This window comes from Diabrotica virgifera, chromosome 10 (genome assembly GCF_917563875.1).
Source record: "Diabrotica virgifera virgifera chromosome 10, PGI_DIABVI_V3a".
NCBI classification, from domain to species: domain Eukaryota; kingdom Metazoa; phylum Arthropoda; class Insecta; order Coleoptera; family Chrysomelidae; genus Diabrotica; species Diabrotica virgifera.
In genome coordinates, this window is record NC_065452.1 from 129461577 (window position 1) to 129475900 (window position 14324).

The following is a 14324-nucleotide window of genomic DNA, read 5'->3' on the forward strand; positions in this document are numbered from 1 at the left end:
TTAAGGGCCACCCTACTCTAGCATCTTCATTTACACCATTCTTCCAACTAAGCTTTGGTCGACCTCTCCCTCTAGTTCCCACCGGAAGGAGTCTAGGTCTAGGAGGGTTGTTTTGCTGTGATCTTGCTAGATATCCTGCCCATCTTGTGTTCCTTTCCCCCTTACAATGTACGTCACTGTCGTAATAATCATTTCAGCATGTTTTTCTATTCTTCATTACTTTTTACGTAAATATAATTCTTTTGTCTCAATGCGATACAGTAAGTAGTTTTCAAGTTATTTGCGTTTAAATATAATAGATTCAACAATATTATGCATTTTAACACGTTCGATGCGTATGTCGTTCATCGGCGACATTCGGCTCTCCAGTGCTCATAGGCGTAACCAGGGGGGTTTTGGCGTTTATAACCCCCTCCCCCATTGGGATGTAATTTGAGCTCTATACGCTTAACACCATTATGAGTATTCAAAGGTGTTGCTGACAAATCAAGCCAGTTGGAAGTTGTAACCCCCCCCCCCTTAGGATCAACCTGGTTACGCTGTTGCCAGTGCTAATGTCGCCGATGAGCGACATGTGCTCACTTACATCACATTACAAAAATTATTTCAGGTTCTGTGAGAAGTACTTAAAAATATATATACGCAGCGAACGTGTTAAACAACATTCAATAAGATTATACATAATCTGATTGAATCCATTAGGTACCTTTAAACGCAAATAACTTGAAAACTACTTACTCTATCGCATTGAGGCAAAATGATGATGTTAACGTAAAAAGTAATGAAGAAAAATATCATGCTGAAATGATTATTACGACAGTGGCGTAGATTGTGAGGGGGGAAAGGAAGTGTATATCCCTACAGCACGCCACTGGCAACAGCTGAAAACTATCTTTTAACAGCAGTTAAAGTATCCTAACAGCAAAGAAAATAAAAAGAGGATATATGAGACTATAGTGAAAAGTATCACTCTATACAGCTGTGAGGTGGTATGGCCACTGAAAAAAAGAACACTGGCAACTCTGAGAGTAAGGCAGTCCGCACATGGGGCGACGCTCGAACTACTCGACTCGATTCCAGTCACGTAGGTCTCTCCCCGCCAGTCAAGTTCCTTCGTTGTGGCATTGAGCTCCGTACACGGAGCGTTTAGGATTGCAAATCTCCTCGTTTTGTACGACTCTCGTCCCTTGCGATCCGTAGCGCACGAGAAAGTTCGAGTGAGACGCACGTTTCCAGTCATATAGGTAGTTTATTTTATTTGTTTCCTTCGTTTTTTGTTGTTTTTTGCGCTTAATTAAATTTTACTTTTATTTAAAGATCGGTGCATGTTATGTTCGTTGATTGTAGTACTACCTACTAACTTTGTGGAAATATATTGTTTGTAATATAAAATTCTGAAAACATTGAAGTTCTGTTTCTATGTGTTTAATATAAAATTCGTTGGGGAAGTAGAAAAATGTCAGTATAATGCTCATTGTATTCAAATTATACTAAAAATGTAACAATACGTACTTTTCATAGATCGAAATAGTCGTTTTGGTTGATACCTATATAAAAAATGCGTTCTTCCTGGTTGGAAGATGTGAGCAAACTGAATCGACAAGTGTGAGGAGAACAATCGCTTGTGCCGCAGGGTTCGTACAAGACCAGCAAGACGCGCAAACTTAAAAACGTGTCTTCGATCGACCCATGTGCGGACGGCCTAAAGCAGTCCGCACATGGGGCGACGCTCGAACTACTCGACTCGATTCCAGTCGCGTAGGTCTCTCCCCGCTAGTCAAGTTCCTTCGTTGTGGCATTGAGCTCCGTACACGGATCGTTTAGGCCGTCCGCACATGAGTCGATCGAAGACACGTCTCGAAGTTCGCGCGTCTTGCTCGTCTGGTACGAACCCTGCAGCACAAGCGATTGTTCTCCGCACACTAGTCGATTCAGTTTGCTTCCATCTTCCAACCAGGAAGAACGCATTTTTAACATATGTTACAGTTCAAGTTGATTCTCAGTTAGAGTTGACTCCAACTAGTTGAAGTCAACTCCAACTGAAACGAGCAGTAAAAGTTGATTTTAAAAATTTTAATCAACTTTTACTAGTTGGAGTTGACTCTTCCTGGATCGATTCAGTAAATGTTGATTATACGAGAATCTCAAGTGCATTTTTGATGAGTGTGCGTTTCTTTGTTTTGACCGTTTCAATTACTTAGTAGTATAGTCTGTAACGTCGCCCCCGTTAGGTAAATTATTCTGATTCGATTTTTTGCACAAACTTACTCAAAGAAATACATCCGTATAACAATCCTTATAACAAATACACAGGGTGCCACGCGGTACCGCGGTCGAAAAATTGTTTAACCAATTTTTGTTAACCAAATTCACAAAAATAATTTTTATCTACTCTATCTCATATTATGTAAAAATGTAAAGGTTTTATTGTGTGAAAATTGTAAATATAGATAGCAGTACATGAAGAGTTTAAAGTGTGTCTGAAGTAACAATGTATTTTAAATGGGTTTTACTTTTTCGCACTGTTTTTTAGCACACTTTCATATAATTAAACATCCTTAACTTTCGCCTTCGGGAGGAAATCAGACACGCCCTTACAACGGCAACTGAAATGCTCACAAAACAGCGACCACGGAAGCAAAGATGGATGACAGAGGAAATATTGGATTTAATGGATGAAAGAAGAAAATGCAAACAGCACAAAGCAACGTACAAAGCATTAAATAGAACCATTAAACAAAAAATAAAAATTGCAAAAGAAAAATGGATAACAGAACAATGTGAAGAAATCGAAAACTTATATAAAAAACATGATGACTTCCATCTGTATAAGAAACTCAAGGAATTCACAGGCACGACATACTCACAAGGACCAAATAATCTAATCAACGCAGAAGGCAAACTGATTTCAAGCCCTGAAGAACAAATAAACATCTGGGAAGACTATATAAAGGAACTCTTCTATGACATCAGAGAACCTCCTACATTAAATACCGAAAACGACGAAGTTCTTCCAATACTAAAGTCCGAACTGGAATATGCTCTACGTCAACTAAAAAACAACAAATCTGTAGGAAAAGATGAAATACCAGCTGAGCTATTGAAGTTAATCAACGAGGAAAACTTAGACCTTCTTCTTGGACTATTTAATAATGTTTACAATACAGGCACTATCCCTAAAATATGGCTTGAATCAGTCTTCATACCACTGCCTAAAAAGAAGAACGCCAAATTATGCCAGGACTTCCGCCTTATAAGTCTATTAAATAACATTCTGAAGCTTTTCTTGCGTATCATACAGAACAGAATATATTATAAAAAATGTGATGAGGTCAAGAACAATTTGGCTTCAGGAAAGGTATGGGGACACGAGAAGCAATATTCTGTCTTCAAACTCTGTCACAAAGATACAAAGATCAGCAAGCAGACCTTTTTATCTGTTTCATAGATTTTGAGAAAGCGTTCGATAGGGTGAAGCACAAGACCTTGATAGAAAGATTGAATGACATCGGAGTCGACAAAAGAGATTCTAAAATTATAGAGGCTATTTATTGGAATCAGACAGCAATCATAAAGACCCATGGTAATACGTCAAGGCCAATTGAAATACAACGAGGTGTTAGACAGGGTTGTGTGCTATCACCCATACTTTTAACGTCTACTCTGAGGTAATATTTGCGAACTCTTTATCGCACCCTTCAGAAGGAATCAGGATAAACGGTCAGAGAGTAAATAACATCCGCTATGCAGATGACACAGTATTAATGACTGATTCGGACCATATTCTGCAGATACTGTTGGATAGGGTTACTGAGAGTTGTGAAAAAATGGGGATGAAGATCAATACTGCGAAAACCAAAGTTATAAGAATATCAAGGAACAAAAATTTACCTCTTCCAATAAATATGTGAAACACCAACAGCTTGAATACGTAAGCCAGTACAAATATCTTGGTTGCTGGTTCAAAAATCAACTTGATTAAAAACAAGAAGTCAAGAGCGAGAATAGAAGTAGCCCGACAGGGGTTTATCAAAATGAAAAGCTTATTTTGTAACAGTAGCATTAATATCAGCCTTAAATGTCATTTTGTGCATTGCTATGTGTGGTCAATACTTTTGTATGGAACGGAGGCCTGGACACAACACAACACTGATGAACAAGTTGGACGCCTTTGAACTCTGGCTTTATAGAAGAGACTTGAAAATACCTTGGACAACCCACACCACCAACGAATATGTTCTGAGGAGAATAGGTGCAGATAGGGAACTGCTAAAAATCATTAAAGTCAGAAAAGTTAGCTACCTGGGACACATAATGAGAAACGAAAAGTACCGCCTCACGCAACTGATCATCCAGGGTAAGAGTGAAGGAAAACGGGGTCCCGGTAGACGCCAGATTTCATGGTTTAGAAATATCAGAAACTGGACCGGCCTTGATTTAACATCTTTGTTTAGAGCCGCATTGGACAGAGGCAGATTTGCCGGTGTAGTCGCTAACCTCCACTAAAGGAGAAAGCACCACAAGAAGAAGATCTTTCGACTTGTCATGGTGATGACATGTGAGCTATAAATTACAAAAAAAGTTTTGACAGTTTTGTGGTTTGACAGAAGTTTGAATTTTTAAATGTCAAAATGGTGCAATGGTGCATCTCACTCGCACTCACATTGATAGCTGCGTCAATACGCTCCTAGCACTCATTGTTAATAATTAATAAAAATAACCGCTTAGTAATAAAATAATAACAAAAATTTCTTCAGTATCTTGTAGGGGGGTCGTTAAAATTTTATTTGGTGACTTTCGGACTTTCATAATAATAATTTTTAACTGAGCTATTAAGCCTTGAAAATGGTCATTTTCGTATTTTGCAAATTTTAAATCGCGTATAACTCGAGAACAACAAAATTTTACAGAAAAATCACAAAAGACCTCTTTTGCTCCGAATGACCCAAATGATGTAAAGAAAATTGTCCTAATTTTTTTTGTGAGTTTGTTTAAAAAATTTGTTTAAACAATTTTTCGACCACAGTACCATCTGATACCCTGTGGATTCGTTATTTGATCGAAGAGGACCTCTTTTTTAGTAAGTTTGTGCAAAAAAATCGAACTGGAATAATTTACCTAACGGGGGCGACGATACAGCCTAGACTAATTTGAACATATTCAGTAACATTTAATTTCGAGAATCGGTTGTTTGTGTGAATCAGAATCAACTTTTACTAAATGGCATTGGGAAGAGTATACTTTTCCTAGTTGGAGTCTACTTTTACTAGTAAATGTTGAATATAAATCTTCATTTTATATTTATAATCAACTTTTACTGAAACCAGCCGTTAGAGTCGACTTCAACTAGTTGGAGTCAACTCCAACTGGATAATCAACTTTAACTGTAACATATATATATCAACAACCAAAACGACTATTTCGATCTATGAAAAGTACGGTATTGTTACATTTTTAGCATAATTTGAATACAATGAGCATTATACTGAGGACATTTTTCTACTTCTCCTTCCCCAACGAAATTTATATTAAACATCTAGAAACAGAAGTTCAATGTTTTCAGAATTTTATATTACAAACAATATATTTCCACAAAGTTAGTAGGTAGTACTACAATCAACGAACATAACATGCACCGATCTTTAAATAAAAGTAAAATTTCATTCAGAGCAAAAAACAACAAAAAACGAAGGAACCAAATAAAATAAACTACCTATTATGACTGGAAACGTGCGTCTCACTCGAACTTTCTCGTGCACTACGGATCGCAAGCGACGAGAGTCGTACAAGACGAGGAGATTTGCAATCCTAAACGCTCCGTGTACGGAGCTCAATGCCACAACGAAGGAACTTTACTGGCGAGGAGAGACCTACGTGACTGGAATCGAGTCGAGTAGTTCGAGCGTCGCCCCATGTGCGGACGGTCTTAGGATTGCAAATCTCCTCGTTTTGTATGACCCTCGTCCCTTGCGATCCGAAGCGCACGAGAAAGTTCGAGTGAGACGCACGTTTCCAGTCATATAAGTAATTTAATTTATTTGTTTCCTTCGATTTTTGTTGTTTTTTGCGCTTAATTAAATTTTAGTTTTATTTAAAGATCGGTACATGTTATGTTCGTTGACTGTATTCTGTATTACTACCTACTAATAGCTTTGTGGAACTATATTGTTTGTAAGTACTTAATATAAAATTCTGAAAACATTGAACTTCTGTTTCTAGGTGTTTAATAGAAATTGAACATTGAACATGAAACATTGAACTTTCTGTTTCGTTGGGGAAGTAGAAAAATGTTCTCAGTATAATGCTCATTGCATTCAAATCGTACTAAAAATGTAAGAATACCGTACTTTTTACAGATCGAAATAGTCGTTTTGGTTGATATATAAAAATGTGTTCTTCTTGGTTGGAAGATGTGAGCAAACTGAATCGACTAGTGTGCGGATAACAATCGCTTGTGCCGTAGGGTTCGTACAAGACGAGCAAGACGCGCGAACTTCGAGACGTGCCTTCGATCGACTCATGTACGGACGGCCTAACGGAAGACGGAAGTGGATTTTTGGAAAAGAGCAGCAGGAAGATCTAGAATAGAAAGGATTACCAACGAACGCATTAGAGAAATAATGGGAATCAAACGAACAATCATGAAAGACATGAACAAAACAACTTACCTGGTTCGGGCATATAAAAAGAATGGATGAACAACTAATAGCAAAGGAAATGCATACTTAAATTGCATCCAGAAGGAAATAGAAAAACGAGGTAGACCGAGAAAACGTTGGAGCGAAGGAATAGACAAAGAGGTGAGAGAAAGAGACATAGAAGAGAACCTGAAATATTCTAACATGTGTAGATAAACTGCTGTCAAGTTTGTACAAAAAATATTGGAAGGTGTTAAAACAATGGGCTTAAGTCGTTATTTAGTTAGAGTGTAATAAAACACTCAACACTCTGTATCTCGGTAAGGAGGAATGTTTTATTGAAGTGTTTTAGGTTAAACTTCGTATTATGTGCTAAGGTTTAGGTACTATATGGACACTTTTTAATGAAACACCCTGTATATACCTATTAGATCTTGCCTGATAAAAATCTGTATAAAGGTCATGTACCTGTCCCGTTTGAATTTTAAGCTATATTTAGAAAACCTTAACAAGGATTTTGTATAATATACCTACCTACTATTATAATAGAAATAACTTTTAAAATAAAAATCTTCATAATAATTTATTAACGGTATTCCATACCATTCAAAACAATGAACTGTTCAGGTTCACATGTTTTATGTTTTTAAAATGTGTACGAAACCACAACAGAAGGTAAAAACAAAATGGTGCACAAACGTCACCTTCCATCTCCCCTCTCTCTTTGTTACTACTTTATAACCGGTCTTTTACGACAAGGAAGAAGTATATATTTTTAACCTCTCATTAAAAAATTCAAATATTTTATAATGGGGTCAAAATTATCATGTAGAATTAGAATTATGAGTCTACTTGAATTATTCATTAAAGGATAGAAAATGGAGAATAAGGAAGTATAAACAAAGACACAGTGTGCGCTTTTTAGACATAGACGTATTCTAACATTTAGACGTATTTGAATTTGTCATAATTATTGGAAACAAGTTTATTCTATAATAGCAATATATATTTTATTTAAAAGTATAAGTAATTAAAATTACCTAATTATTATCTTCAACAGATACGTTTTCCAATAGAATTCTTCTGTACATTCTTTGTAGCTTTCAATTTTTAGGATAGATGGCAAAAGTGGAAGTATAATTATAATGTTTTATTATAAAAGATAATAAAGACTTTTAAATAAATTTAACTTAATTTATTATAACAACAAATATATTAAATAGAAAGAAAATTAAAGATTTAAATTATTTGTTCATTTAATTGGTATTTTTAGAAAGTGCTTTTTAATGACCTATCAATTCATTTATTGGTTATAAAATTTAAGGTTTATAGTTTATTTTTATTTAAATAATAAAATGAGTAGTTTGGTTTTTTATATTATCTAATACTAATTTACAAACAATTCTTGAGATTTTTTTTAAATTTGTTTAGTGACTTTTACTTCTTCTTCTTCTTCCTTTTTTTTGGGTTTCGATTTTTTTTTAATCATTTACCCAGTACATGTTATTGGTTATGCGCGTCTTGCTCAAGGCAATGCACAACCAGGTGTCCTGTCAACTTCAGATCTATTTTTTTTTTTTTGGTCCTATGTGGTCCTTGTCCTTCTTCTTGTTTTTCTGTAGCTAGAGGGGGAAAAGTGTTACAACATTTAAGGTTAACTTAAGACTTTTCTCGTTTGGGGGTAGCTTCCAAACATTTTCACATAGGTTTAGGGCTGGCTACCTTCGGTTAGGATTAAGGATTTTAAGGATACAAATATAATTTTTGACATTTTAGGAGATTCCCTGTATTTTCTGAAGTATTTATTTATTGTTATTGTTATTATTATTATTTTTTCAAAATTCTATAGATCTACTTGAAAAAATTTGATAAATTTATTGATTATCTTAATAACTTTATTCGAGGGTTTATATAAAATGCTCTGTAAAGATATTGGACTGTCTGTTCCAGCTTTTATTAGTTCTAGATACAAATCCATATCTTTATGTTTATTTATGGGGCACTCAAAGATGATGTGTACCAATGTTCCCATAGTACCGCATTCGCATATCGGTGTTTCCGTTTTGCCTATTTTGTGGAGATAACAAGGAGTTTTGCAATGTCCACTTCGTAAACGATTAAGGTTAGTAATATTGTTCCTACCCAAATATCCACATTTGTTATACCAAGGTTTTATAGGGAAACTATCCTGCAGTCCATAATAGTCCGGATATTTACCTTTAATTTGGGAATACCAGTTATTGTAAAATTGAGTCAAGATGTTCTTTTTTGTAACACAAAAGATATCTGTGCTGATGTTTTTTACATCATATGGTACTCTTAATTCTCTCCCAATATTGGCCAAGCTATCTGCCACCTTGTTGCCTTTAATCCCCTGATGTCCCGGTACCCATTCTAATCCTATTGAAAATCCCATATTATTTGCATCTACCAGTAGTTTTTTGGTCATTATAGTTACATAATCCATTTGGTCCCATTTGTGACTAGATATTTTGGATAAGGCACTTTTTGAATCTACAAAGATCACTGCTTTCATGATTTCCTTTTCAATACATACCGACATGGCTTTGTATACCGCTATTATTTCAGTTGTGCAGATTTGTGTGTAGTTATGGAGTCGTGACGAATATTTATAATTGATGCTTGGGATGTAAATTCCAAATCCCGATTGATTTGTTTGTGGGTCTATTGATCCATCTGTATATACGTGGGTATGATTATTATATATTCCACCATATTTAGCTATGAACCTTTCGTTCGATTCAATTTCATATTTTTCAAATTCTAGACTTTTAATTGTAATGGGGTATAGAAGAGTTTTTCTTTCTACCTCATATATAGGATTGATTTTATATCTAATTATGTTTTTTGTTTTTTTGAGTATATTTGTATATGCTAGTGAGTAATCAGGTATGACCTTGTTCCTCCAGAATCTATTGTTTGCATTTATTGCTTCGTTTAGCTTATTTAGACTCTTTACTATGATATTGTTTTTTTCCGGCATTTGTTTGAGTATATATTTATGTGCTAGTATCTCCCTTCTAACTTGTAACGTTGTTACTGAACATTCTGCTTGCAATATTAAGATGGGTGTAGAACGTAGACAACCCGTTACGATTCTCAAGGCAACATTCTGTACTTGTTCCAACCTCATCATCAAACTTTTACTGCAGGGGTTTAAAAGATTGGCTGCGTAATCTAAATGAGATCTAACTATTCCTTTGTATAAACTCAAAAGAATGTTCGGGTCAGCTCCCCATTTTGTACCACAAATTGCTCTCATGACATTTATTCCTTTGTTTGCTTTAGTTATCATGTCGTTAATTTGAATTGTCATATTCAAATTGCACTGTAAATGAAATCCCAGATACTTTATTTCATTTTTCCATGGAATTTCCATATTTTGATATATCAAATGTGGGAAGTTATAAGCCTGACTTCTTTTTCTAAATATTATTGCTTTTGATTTGTGTGCTGAAATTTTAAAGTTGTGTTTCTCAAACCACTCCTGTAAATTTATTATATGGGTATTTAAGGAATTAATTAGCTTGTATATATCAGATCCTTGCACCAGAATTACAAAATCATCTGCATATTGAAAACACTCCATCTCATGGTTTATTAAATCATGTAGGGATCTAGTATAGAGATTAAATAATATTGGACTGAGTGGAGACCCTTGAGGCAATCCAGTGGATGCTTGCATTGGGCCTAATATATTATTTGATTTGTCTTTAACGTAGATATTTCTGTTGAGCAAAAATTGCAAGATCAAGTTTGCATAAGTTATTGGGATGTCATACTTTAATAAGTATTTATATAGCAAATATATATTGACTGTATCATATGCCCTACTGATATCCAAAAAAATTCCAATTGTATTTAAATTTTTACTAAATCCAGTTCTAATATAATTAATTGTTAAAGCTAAGTTATCGTTGCACCCTTTGTTTCTTCTGAAACCTAACTGCTTAGGGCTTAGTATCGATTTTTTTTCCGTTATTTGTTCTATTCTTAATTTAATTATATTTTGCAAAATTTTGCCTACACATGACTCTAGAGCTATGTTTCTATAATTATCCTCACATAAAGGGTCTCTATTGGGTTTTAAAAAGGGAATGACAAGGGTGTTTTTCCATTCTTGTGGAAAACCTGTGTTTCTTTTAACTATTTGATTAAATATTTTTGACAATGTATCTAGCGCCACCAGGGGAAGTCTGTTTATCATGCTATATGTTACAAGATCTAAGCCAGTAGCCTTATCCTTTTTATTTATGACACTTATTATTTCTTGCCTTGAAATGTCCTCCACATCCTCGTTAGTTAGGATAACCATGAACTCAGGATCTGTTATGTCAATTGCCAAATTATTTAATATGTTCTGAGCTATGTTTTTGTTGGGAAGTTTAGCAGGGATTACAGCATTTTGATATGTGGAGAATAGCTTAACTGTTCGCCATATTTCAGATAGAGGAGTGTCCCTTGTCAATCCATTGCAAAAGCTTTTGAAGCTATTTCTTTTTTTTGTTTTAAATATTTTTTTACTGTATGCAAATATTTTTTTGATTTCAATATAATTTTCATTGCTTGCTTCTTCCTTATATTTTTTAATTTTTTCTTTTCTTGTTTTTATTAAATTAGAGCATTCCTTATCCCACCAGGGAGGGCTTTTCTTTTTTCTTATAGATTTTTCTGTTTTCAAGAGAGGTATTTCCTCATCACTCACCATTTCCATAATTTGTGTAAATGAATTATAGTCTTCACACCCATTCTTCATCAAGTCTTCCATTTTTGAAGCATAATTCTCCCAATTGACATTCTTTGTATTTCTTTTATGACTTTTTTGTGTTACTATATTTTCATTTACAATTGCGATTTTGCAAGAAGTTGGAAAATGATCACTGCCTCCAGAATCCTCTAACACATCCCATTGGCATATATTTGCAATTTCCGAGGAAATTAGTGTTAGGTCTACCGCTGAGGCATTCTGTCCAGGTAGGGTAATCCGCGTGGGTCTCCCATCATTGCAGCAAACTAGATCCAAATCCTCTAAGGATTCAGCAATTATTCTTCCATTAACATTAACAGACACTTGACTTCCCCAAAGTGCATTATGTGCATTCATATCCCCCATTAAAATTTTATTTCCCCTGATTTTATTTATGCGTCCAACCCAACTATTTAAATTTATTTTTGCCCTAGGATGGATATAAATGTTAATAACTGTAATGTCCCAATCTATTATTTTTATTGCTAAAATTTGAATTTTACTAACATTATTATTATACCTATATACTATTTTGTGATCCAGACTATTATGAACCACAGTAGCTAGGCCACCATAACCATCCCCTCGATCCAACCTATGTATTTCATATCCTCTTAGATAGAAGTGATGATTATTTTTTAGCCAAGTTTCATTTAATAGAATTAATTTGGGTCTATGTTCGCTTATGAAATATTTCAGACTGTTATAGTTACTGCTTAAACTTTTTATGTTCCATTGGATAATAAGTGGATTCTTGATATCCATCTAAATCTAGCAACTTTTGGTTCGATGAGCTTTCATGTATAAATAGCTGGTTCAAGTAATTGATTATATGTTCCTTATGTTTCCAATCTAGTTTTTTTAATATCGCATTCAGTGTTTTTTCTGTGTCCCTCTCTAGTTGCTCTGTACGGGAACATCCAGGAGTCTCATTGTTTACTGCACGAGCTCTCTCTTCGCTTCTCCCATTTGGAGATAATAAATATTGATTGTGTACTTCTTTATTGTATGTCTTATTTGTTTCATTAGCCTTTCTTTTATTTTTGTTTGAGTTATTCTCCATTTTTCTACTAAACAGGTGTTCAGGGTTACTCTTTACATTTTCTATCCATCGCATATTGATGGGAATTGTCTCTAAATTATTTATTTGAGTTTTATGTAATGTTGGGAATTCCTCCTGGCTCATTCTGAATATATTATTCTCTTGCGATTTTCTAGTAGAAACATAAGGAAATCTCTCGCATGCCTCGTAGTATGAAAGATTGTCCAGAGACATGACAGCCTTAATATTCCGCTGTCTCACATACTCTGGACACTCCTCATAGGTACTTATATGAAAGCTGCTATTACAATGTAAACATTTCATCGAACAATCCCCTTCATGTATTTTTTCCGCGCAGTTTTTGCATTTTTCTCCCCCTCTACAAAGATTTTTTGTGTGTCCAAAAAGAAAACACCGATAACATTGAACCACTGGTATCATGTATGGTTTTACCCTAAAAGGGATCCCATATATATTCACTTCCTTCGGGATTACTTTTCCCGAAAAGGTAAATGCGACCGTTTCTGTATCAATATATTTCTCCGTGTCATATTTAGACTTCCGTTTAAATCGTCTTATTTCTAGTACTTTAATGTTGGCCGAAGCCAATCCCGAAAATTTGATTAGATCTGCATCCGATATACTAGTATCTACATTATTAACGACTCCCCTACATGTTACGTTATTTGCCGGAATAAACAATTCATATCCATCATTTCTGACCACGTCATTTAAAACAAATTTATTAGCATCCTCCCATTTCTTGAAAGCAACGCTAATTCGGTTTTTTCCTTTTTTGCTAAGTTTAAGTACATTCTCGATTTTTTTGTCATTTATGTATTTTGCTAATTTCAAAAAACTATAATTACCGACGTTATCGCCTTTTGACTCCATAAATACCTCAAAGGGACCGGTATCAGTGTACTGATAATAGAAATGTTTTTTTCCTTTTTTTATTTCATTGTTATTATTAGTGATTGAATTAGCATTGCTATCAAGTAATGGTGTATTCTTTAAACTACTATTATTTTCAGTGTTTTCTATATTATCTAACATCTCCTCATCACCGGGGGGGTTAGCCCCCCCGGTAGTATCCCCCATAATTAACCGTGTAATGCAAAGCTGTCTCTTTTTTACCTAACTAGATAATGTATAATTTATTTTATTCAAAGAAAGTACAGGAAATTTAGGAATTCAACAGATAGGAAATTTGTTAGTTACCTCTATTATGTAGTTCCTATTTTGTTTTTGTCGCCTGCGTTTTTTTTTGAATTATCACTTCCACACTGAACTGTCACACAACCGAACGTTACGAAAGCTCATACAGCTAGTGACTTTTATGAATAAGTATTGGTAATGACGTTTAACAGTGTTGCCACAGTCACTCTTTTGTAAGTAGGACTACTGATTTTGATCTGCATAATATGCAGGTATTTTATATTATTTATAAATTATTAAATGAAAGAATGGAAAAAGAAAAGTACGTAAAATTCCACACTTTCAAAAGACTTTTCTTTTTCCGTTCATTAATTTGTCATGCGTACAAAACATATCAGTCTTTTTAACTAATATAAAATATTTATTTTGCATTATGTTTTATGAGATTTTTAAATATCAACAAGTTAAAAACTAAATTCAAATCAAAATTTCGTTTATTAAGCTTTGGTTTTTTAAAAATATTGTCTGTACTATAATTACTTACAAGCTAGCTAATTGACAAAACATAAGAAGTACCTACCTATACAAAAGGAAGAGACACAAATTTTATTGTACATGGGATTATATAGAAATATAAATAAATAAAATAGAAATATATAGAAATGCAGCTTTAAATTTTAAATTCTCGTTGATTTTTCATATTTAGAAAAAATTTAAA

General features: G+C 34.2%; 1 protein-coding gene across 2 annotated transcripts in view; it reads right to left on the reverse strand.

The window, feature by feature from the left end:
- The window catches only part of LOC114338954 (actin depolymerising venom protein gelsolin 1), a 175572-nt gene extending 161800 nt beyond the window's left edge, over positions 1–13772 (reverse strand). Inside the window, exon 1 of one of the 2 annotated variants that reach the window (XM_050663650.1) lies at positions 13670–13772. The gene's annotated coding sequence lies outside the window, so the exon portion shown is untranslated. The remainder of the gene's footprint in view (positions 1–13669) is intronic. The other variant, XM_050663651.1, reaches the window with a different exon arrangement.
- Between the last annotated feature and the right edge of the window lie 552 nt (positions 13773–14324).